The 7,500-nt window shown below is 37.1% G+C and overlaps 32 pseudogenes; all 32 read left to right on the top strand.

The window, feature by feature from the left end:
* The window catches only part of LOC148465900 (5S ribosomal RNA), a 119-nt pseudogene extending 57 nt beyond the window's left edge, over positions 1–62 (top strand).
* Positions 63–178: 116 nt separating this feature from the next.
* On the top strand, positions 179–297 carry LOC148465899 (5S ribosomal RNA; annotated as a pseudogene).
* A 116-nt stretch (positions 298–413) lies between these two features.
* Positions 414–532, top strand: LOC148465898 (5S ribosomal RNA; annotated as a pseudogene).
* Positions 533–647: 115 nt separating this feature from the next.
* Positions 648–766, top strand: LOC148465897 (5S ribosomal RNA; annotated as a pseudogene).
* A 116-nt stretch (positions 767–882) lies between these two features.
* LOC148465896 (5S ribosomal RNA) lies at positions 883–1,001 on the top strand (annotated as a pseudogene).
* Positions 1,002–1,352: 351 nt separating this feature from the next.
* LOC148465895 (5S ribosomal RNA) lies at positions 1,353–1,471 on the top strand (annotated as a pseudogene).
* A 116-nt stretch (positions 1,472–1,587) lies between these two features.
* Positions 1,588–1,706, top strand: LOC148465894 (5S ribosomal RNA; annotated as a pseudogene).
* A 116-nt stretch (positions 1,707–1,822) lies between these two features.
* Positions 1,823–1,941, top strand: LOC148465893 (5S ribosomal RNA; annotated as a pseudogene).
* Positions 1,942–2,057: 116 nt separating this feature from the next.
* On the top strand, positions 2,058–2,176 carry LOC148465892 (5S ribosomal RNA; annotated as a pseudogene).
* A 115-nt stretch (positions 2,177–2,291) lies between these two features.
* Positions 2,292–2,410, top strand: LOC148465891 (5S ribosomal RNA; annotated as a pseudogene).
* A 115-nt stretch (positions 2,411–2,525) lies between these two features.
* On the top strand, positions 2,526–2,644 carry LOC148465890 (5S ribosomal RNA; annotated as a pseudogene).
* Positions 2,645–2,760: 116 nt separating this feature from the next.
* LOC148465889 (5S ribosomal RNA) lies at positions 2,761–2,879 on the top strand (annotated as a pseudogene).
* Positions 2,880–2,995: 116 nt separating this feature from the next.
* On the top strand, positions 2,996–3,114 carry LOC148465888 (5S ribosomal RNA; annotated as a pseudogene).
* Positions 3,115–3,230: 116 nt separating this feature from the next.
* On the top strand, positions 3,231–3,350 carry LOC148465887 (5S ribosomal RNA; annotated as a pseudogene).
* A 116-nt stretch (positions 3,351–3,466) lies between these two features.
* On the top strand, positions 3,467–3,585 carry LOC148465886 (5S ribosomal RNA; annotated as a pseudogene).
* A 116-nt stretch (positions 3,586–3,701) lies between these two features.
* LOC148465885 (5S ribosomal RNA) lies at positions 3,702–3,820 on the top strand (annotated as a pseudogene).
* Positions 3,821–3,936: 116 nt separating this feature from the next.
* On the top strand, positions 3,937–4,055 carry LOC148465884 (5S ribosomal RNA; annotated as a pseudogene).
* A 116-nt stretch (positions 4,056–4,171) lies between these two features.
* LOC148465883 (5S ribosomal RNA) lies at positions 4,172–4,290 on the top strand (annotated as a pseudogene).
* Positions 4,291–4,406: 116 nt separating this feature from the next.
* Positions 4,407–4,525, top strand: LOC148465882 (5S ribosomal RNA; annotated as a pseudogene).
* Positions 4,526–4,641: 116 nt separating this feature from the next.
* On the top strand, positions 4,642–4,760 carry LOC148465881 (5S ribosomal RNA; annotated as a pseudogene).
* A 116-nt stretch (positions 4,761–4,876) lies between these two features.
* On the top strand, positions 4,877–4,995 carry LOC148465880 (5S ribosomal RNA; annotated as a pseudogene).
* A 116-nt stretch (positions 4,996–5,111) lies between these two features.
* On the top strand, positions 5,112–5,230 carry LOC148465879 (5S ribosomal RNA; annotated as a pseudogene).
* A 116-nt stretch (positions 5,231–5,346) lies between these two features.
* Positions 5,347–5,465, top strand: LOC148465878 (5S ribosomal RNA; annotated as a pseudogene).
* A 116-nt stretch (positions 5,466–5,581) lies between these two features.
* On the top strand, positions 5,582–5,700 carry LOC148465877 (5S ribosomal RNA; annotated as a pseudogene).
* Positions 5,701–5,815: 115 nt separating this feature from the next.
* Positions 5,816–5,934, top strand: LOC148465876 (5S ribosomal RNA; annotated as a pseudogene).
* Positions 5,935–6,049: 115 nt separating this feature from the next.
* On the top strand, positions 6,050–6,168 carry LOC148465875 (5S ribosomal RNA; annotated as a pseudogene).
* A 116-nt stretch (positions 6,169–6,284) lies between these two features.
* LOC148465874 (5S ribosomal RNA) lies at positions 6,285–6,403 on the top strand (annotated as a pseudogene).
* A 116-nt stretch (positions 6,404–6,519) lies between these two features.
* On the top strand, positions 6,520–6,638 carry LOC148465873 (5S ribosomal RNA; annotated as a pseudogene).
* A 116-nt stretch (positions 6,639–6,754) lies between these two features.
* LOC148465872 (5S ribosomal RNA) lies at positions 6,755–6,874 on the top strand (annotated as a pseudogene).
* Positions 6,875–6,990: 116 nt separating this feature from the next.
* LOC148465871 (5S ribosomal RNA) lies at positions 6,991–7,109 on the top strand (annotated as a pseudogene).
* Positions 7,110–7,225: 116 nt separating this feature from the next.
* LOC148465870 (5S ribosomal RNA) lies at positions 7,226–7,344 on the top strand (annotated as a pseudogene).
* A 116-nt stretch (positions 7,345–7,460) lies between these two features.
* Positions 7,461–7,500, top strand: part of LOC148465869 (5S ribosomal RNA) — a 119-nt pseudogene continuing 79 nt past the window's right edge.

The following is a 7,500-nucleotide window of genomic DNA, read 5'->3' as shown; positions in this document are numbered from 1 at the left end:
AGTGTTGGGCCTGGTTAGTACTTGGACGTGAGACCACCTGGGAATACCAGGTGCTGTAGGTAATTTTATTTAGCCATAACATTCTTTTCTATTACATTTTACATTTCATTTTTTCAACTTATCAATGAATTTACTTGAGTTAAGAAGTAAAAGAGGTCTAAAGTTAATGTTTTTGAGAACATACAGCCAAACCACACTGGACATGCCCAATCTCGTCTGATCTTGGAAGCTATGCAGTGTTGGGCCTGGTTAGTACTTGGACGTGAGACCACCTGGGAATACCAGGTGCTGTAGGTAATTTTATTTAGCCATAACATTCTTTTCTATTACATTTTACATTACATTTTTTCAACTTATCAATGAATTTATTTGAGTTAAAAAGTAAAAGAGGTCTAAAGTTAATGTCTTTGAGCGCCTACAGCCAAACCACACTGGACATGCCCAATCTCGTCTGATCTTGGATGCTATGCAGTTTTGGGCCTGGTTAGTACTTGAATGGGAGACCACCTGGGAATACCAGGTGCTGTAGGTAATTTTATACTGCCATAACATTCTTTTCTATTAAATTTTAATTTAATTTTTTCAACTTATCAATGAATTTACTTGAGTTAAGAAGTAAAAGATGTCTAAAGTTAATGTTTTTGAGCACCTACAGTCAAACCGCACTGGACATGCCCAATCTTGTCTGATCTTGGAAGCTATGCAGTGTTGGGCCTGGTTAGTACTTGGATGGGAGACCACCTGGGAATACCAGGTGCTGTAGGTAATTTTATACTGCCATAACATTCATTTCTATTACATTTTACATTTAATTTTTTCAACTTATCAATGAATTTACTTGAGTTAAGAAGTAATAGAGGTCTAAAGTTAATGTTTTTGAGCACCTACAGCCCAACCACAGTGGACATGCCCAATCTCGTCTGATCTTGGAAACTATGCAGTGTTGGGCCTGGTTAGTACTTGGACGGGAGACCACCTGGGAATACCAGGTGCTGTAGGTAATTTTATACTGCCATAACATTCATTTCTATTACATTTTACATTTAATTTTTTCAACTTTTCATTGAATTTACTTGAGTTAAGAAGTAATAGAGGTCTAAAGTTAATGCTTTTGAGCACCTACAGCCAATCCACACTGGACATAACCAATCTCGTCTAAACTTGGTAGCTATGCAGTGGTGGGCCTGGTTAGTACTTGGATTGGAGACCACCTTGGAATACCAGGTGCAGTAGGTAATTTTATGCAGCCATAACATTCTTTTCTATTACATTTTACATTTAATTTTTTCAACTTATCAATGAATTTACTTGAGTAAAGAAGTAAAAGAGGTCTAAAGTTATTGTTTTTGAGCACATACAGCCAAACCACACTGGACATGCCCAATCTCGTCTGATCTTGGAAGCTATGCAGTGTTGGGCCTGGTTAGTACTTGGATGGGAAACCACCTAGGAATCCCAGGTGCTGTAGGTAATTTTATACTGCCATAACAGTCTTTTCTATTACATTTTACATTTCATTTTTTCAACTTATCAATGAATTTACTTGAGTTAAGAAGTAATAGAGGTCTAAAGTTAATGCTTTTGAGCACCTACAGCCAAAACACACTGGACATGCCCAATCTCGTTTGATCTTGGTAGCTATGCAGTGTTGGGCCTGGTTAGTACTTGGATGGGAAACCACCTGGGAATACCAGGTGCTGTAGGTAATTTTATATAGCCATAACATTATTTTCTATTACATTTTACATTACATTTTTTCAACTTATCAATGAATTTACTTGAGTTAAGAAGAAATAGAGGTCTAAATTTAATGCTTTTGAGCACCTACAGTCAAACCACACTGGACATGCCCAATCTCGTCTGATCTTGGAAGCTATGCAGTGTTGGGCCTGGTTTGTACTTGGATGGGAGACCACCTGGGAATACCAGGTGCTGTAGGTAATTTTAGACAGCCAAAACATTCTTTTCTATTACATTTTACATTTAATTTTTTCAACTTATCAATGATTTTACTTGAGTTAAGAAGTAAAAGAGGTCTTAAGTTAATGTTTTTGAGAACCTACAGCCAAACCACACTGGACATGCCCAATCTCATCTGATCTTGGAAGCTATGCAGTGTTGGGCCTGGTTAGTACTTGGATGGGAGACCTCCTGGGAATTCCAGGAGCTGTAGGTAATTTTATATTGCCATAACATTCTTTTCTATTACATTTTACATTTCATTTTTCAACTTATCATTGAATTTAGTTGAGTTAAGAAGTAATAGAGGTCTAAAGTTAATGTTTTTGAGCACCTACAGCCATACCACACTGGACATGTCCAATCTCGTCTGAACTTGGAAGCTATGCAGTGTTGGGCCTGGTTAGTACTTGGATAGGAGACCTCCTGGGAATACCAGGAGCTGTAGGTAATTTTATACTGCCATAACATTCTTTTCTATTACATTTTACATTTCATTTTTCAACTTATCATTGAATTTACTTGAGTTAAGAAGTAAATGAGGTCTAAAGTTAAGGTTTTTGAGCACTTCCAGCCAAACCACAGTGGACATGCCCAATCTTGTCTGATTTTGGAAGCTATGCAGTGTTGGGCCTGGTAAGTACTTGGATGGGAGACCACCTGGGAATACCAGATGCTGTAGGTAATTTTATACTGCCATAACATTCTTTTCTATTACATTTTACATTTAATTTTTTCAACTTATCAATGAAATTCCTTGAGTTAAGAAGTAATAGAGGTCTAAAGTTAATGCTTTTGAGCACTTACAGCCAATCCACACTGGACATAAGCAATCTCGTCTGATCTTGGTAGCTATGCAGTGTTGGGCCTGGTCAGTACTTGGATGGGAGTCCACCTGGGAAAACCAGGTGCAGTAGGTAATTTTATACTGCCATAACATTCTTTTCTATTACATTTTACATTTAATTTTTTCAACTTATCAATGAATTTACTTGAGTTAAGAAGTAATAGAGGTCTAAAGTTAATGTTTTTGAGCACCTACTGCCAAACCATACTGGACATGCCCAATCTCGTCTGATCTTGGAAGCTATGCAGTGTTGGGCCTGGTTAGTACTTGGATAAGAGACCACCTAGGAATACCAGGTGCTGTAGGTAATTTTATGGAGCCATAATATTCTTTTCTATTACATTTTACATTTAATTTTTTCAACTTATCAATGAATTTACTTGAGTAAAGAAGTAAAAGAGGTCTAAAGTAAATGTTTTTGAGCACCTACAGCCAAACCACACTGGACATGCCCAATCTCGTCTGATCTTGGAAGCTATGCAGTGTTTAGGCCTGGTTAGTACTTGGATGGGAAACCACCTAGGAATCCCAGGTGCTATAGGTAATTTTATACTGCCATAACAGACTTTTCTATTACATTTTACATTTAATTTTTTCAACTTATCAATGAATTTACTTGAGTTAAGAAGTAATAGAGGTCTAAAGTTAATGCTTTTAAGCACCTACAGCCAAACCACACTGGACATGCCCAATCTTGTCTGATCTTGGAAGCTATGCAGTGTTGGGCCTGGTTAGTACTTGAATGGTAGACAACCTGGGAATACCAGGTGCTGTAGGTTATTTTATACTGCAATAACATTCTTTTCTATTAAATTTTACATTTAATTTTTTCAACTTATCAATGAATTTACTTGAGTTAAGAAGTAAAAGATGTCTAAAGTTAATGTTTTTGAGTACCTACAGTCAAACCACACTGGACATGCCCAATCTCATCTGATCTTGGAAGCTATGCAGTGTTGGCCCTGGTTAGTACTTGGATGGGAGACCACCTAGGAATCCCAGGTGCTGTAGGTAATTTTATACTGCCATAACAGTCTTTTCTATTACTTTTTACATTTAATTTTTTCAACTTATCAATGAATTTACTTGAGTTAAGAAGTAATAGAGGTCTAAAGTTAATGCTTTTGAGCACCTACAGCCAAACGACACTGGACATGCCCAATCTCGTTTGATCTTGGAAGCTATGCAGTGTTGGGCCTGGTTAGTACTTGGATGGGAAACCACCCGGGAATACCAGGTGCTGTAGGTAATTTTATATAGCCATAACATTCTTTTCTATTACATTTTACATTACATTTTTTCAACTTATCAATGAATTTACTTGAGTTAAGAAGAAATAGAGGTCTAAATTTAATGCTTTTGAGCACCTACAGCCAAACCACACTGGACATGCCCAATCTCGTCTGATCTTGGAAGCTATGCAGTGTTGGACCTGGTTAGTACTAAGATGGGAGACCACCTAGGAATCCCAGGTGCTGTAGGTAATTTTATACTGCCATAACTGTCTTTTCTATTACATTTTACATTTAATTTTTTCAACTTATCAATGAATTTACTTGAGTTAAGAAGTAATAGAGGTCTAAAGTTAATGTATTTGAGCACCTACAGCCTAACCACACTGGACATGCCCAATCTCATCTGATCTTGGAAACTATGCAGTGTTGGGACTGGTTAGTAATTGGATGGGAGACTACCTAGGAAACCCAGGTTCTGTAGGTAATTTTATACTGCCATAACATTCTTTTCTATTACATTTTACATTTAATTTTTTCAACTTATCAATGAATTTACTTGTGTTAAGAAGTAATAGCGGTCTAAATTTAATGCTTTTGAGCACATACAGCCAAACCACAGTGGACTTGCCCAATCTCGTCTGATCTTGGAAGCTATGCAGTGTTGGGCCTGGTTTGTACTTGGATGGGAGACCACCTGGGAATACCAGGAGCTATAGGTAATTTTAGACAGCCAAAACATTCTTTTCTATTACATTTTACATTTCATTTTTTCAACTTATCAATGAATTTACTTGAGTTAAGAAGTAAAAGAGGTCTAGAGTTAATGTTTTTGAGCACCTACAGCCAAACCACACTGGACATGCCCAATCTCGTCTGATCTTGGAAGCTATGCAGTGTTGGGCCTGGTTAGTACTTGGATGGGAAACCACCTAGGAATCCCAGGTGCTGTAGGTAATTTTATACTGCCATAACAGTCTTTTCTATTACATTTTACATTTCATTTTTTCAACTTATCAATGAATTTACTTGAGTTAAGAAGTAATAGAGGTCTAAAGTTAATGCTTTTGAGCACCTACAGCCAAAACACACTGGACATGCCCAATCTCGTTTGATCTTGGTAGCTATGCAGTGTTGGGCCTGGTTAGTACTTGGATGGGAAACCACCTGGGAATACCAGGTGCTGTAGGTAATTTTAAATAGCCATAACATTATTTTCTATTACATTTTACATTACATTTTTTCAACTTATCAATGAATTTACTTGAGTTAAGAAGAAATAGAGGTCTAAATTTAATGCTTTTGAGCACCTACAGTCAAACCACACTGGACATGCCCAATCTCGTCTGATCTTGGAAGCTATGCAGTGTTGGGCCTGGTTTGTACTTGGATGGGAGACCACCTGGGAATACCAGGTGCTGTAGGTAATTTTAGACAGCCAAAACATTCTTTTCTATTACATTTTACATTTAATTTTTTCAACTTATCAATGATTTTACTTGAGTTAAGAAGTAAAAGAGGTCTTAAGTTAATGTTTTTGAGAACCTACAGCCAAACCACACTGGACATGCCCAATCTCATCTGATCTTGGAAGCTATGCAGTGTTGGGCCTGGTTAGTACTTGGATGGGAGACCTCCTGGGAATTCCAGGAGCTGTAGGTAATTTTATATTGCCATAACATTCTTTTCTATTACATTTTACATTTCATTTTTCAACTTATCATTGAATTTAGTTGAGTTAAGAAGTAATAGAGGTCTAAAGTTAATGTTTTTGAGCACCTACAGCCATACCACACTGGACATGTCCAATCTCGTCTGAACTTGGAAGCTATGCAGTGTTGGGCCTGGTTAGTACTTGGATAGGAGACCTCCTGGGAATACCAGGAGCTGTAGGTAATTTTATACTGCCATAACATTCTTTTCTATTACATTTTACATTTCATTTTTCAACTTATCATTGAATTTACTTGAGTTAAGAAGTAAATGAGGTCTAAAGTTAAGGTTTTTGAGCACTTCCAGCCAAACCACAGTGGACATGCCCAATCTTGTCTGATTTTGGAAGCTATGCAGTGTTGGGCCTGGTAAGTACTTGGATGGGAGACCACCTGGGAATACCAGATGCTGTAGGTAATTTTATACTGCCATAACATTCTTTTCTATTACATTTTACATTTAATTTTTTCAACTTATCAATGAAATTCCTTGAGTTAAGAAGTAATAGAGGTCTAAAGTTAATGCTTTTGAGCACTTACAGCCAATCCACACTGGACATAAGCAATCTCGTCTGATCTTGGTAGCTATGCAGTGTTGGGCCTGGTCAGTACTTGGATGGGAGTCCACCTGGGAAAACCAGGTGCAGTAGGTAATTTTATACTGCCATAACATTCTTTTCTATTACATTTTACATTTAATTTTTTCAACTTATCAATGAATTTACTTGAGTTAAGAAGTAATAGAGGTCTAAAGTTAATGTTTTTGAGCACCTACTGCCAAACCATACTGGACATGCCCAATCTCGTCTGATCTTGGAAGCTATGCAGTGTTGGGCCTGGTTAGTACTTGGATAAGAGACCACCTAGGAATACCAGGTGCTGTAGGTAATTTTATGGAGCCATAATATTCTTTTCTATTACATTTTACATTTAATTTTTTCAACTTATCAATGAATTTACTTGAGTAAAGAAGTAAAAGAGGTCTAAAGTAAATGTTTTTGAGCACCTACAGCCAAACCACACTGGACATGCCCAATCTCGTCTGATCTTGGAAGCTATGCAGTGTTTAGGCCTGGTTAGTACTTGGATGGGAAACCACCTAGGAATCCCAGGTGCTATAGGTAATTTTATACTGCCATAACAGACTTTTCTATTACATTTTACATTTAATTTTTTCAACTTATCAATGAATTTACTTGAGTTAAGAAGTAATAGAGGTCTAAAGTTAATGCTTTTAAGCACCTACAGCCAAACCACACTGGACATGCCCAATCTTGTCTGATCTTGGAAGCTATGCAGTGTTGGGCCTGGTTAGTACTTGAATGGTAGACAACCTGGGAATACCAGGTGCTGTAGGTTATTTTATACTGCAATAACATTCTTTTCTATTAAATTTTACATTTAATTTTTTCAACTTATCAATGAATTTACTTGAGTTAAGAAGTAAAAGATGTCTAAAGTTAATGTTTTTGAGTACCTACAGTCAAACCACACTGGACATGCCCAATCTCATCTGATCTTGGAAGCTATGCAGTGTTGGCCCTGGTTAGTACTTGGATGGGAGACCACCTAGGATTCCCAGGTGCTGTAGGTAATTTTATACTGCCATAACAGTCTTTTCTATTACTTTTTACATTTAATTTTTTCAACTTATCAATGAATTTACTTGAGTTAAGAAGTAATAGAGGTCTAAAGTTAATGCTTTTGAGCACCTACAGCCAAACGACACTGGACATGCCCAATCTCGTTT

Source organism: Taudactylus pleione, unplaced genomic scaffold (genome assembly GCF_031769625.1).
Source record: "Taudactylus pleione unplaced genomic scaffold, aTauple2 ptg000967l, whole genome shotgun sequence".
Lineage (NCBI taxonomy): Eukaryota > Metazoa > Chordata > Amphibia > Anura > Myobatrachidae > Taudactylus > Taudactylus pleione.
This window is presented reverse-complemented; position numbering and strand designations above follow the sequence as displayed.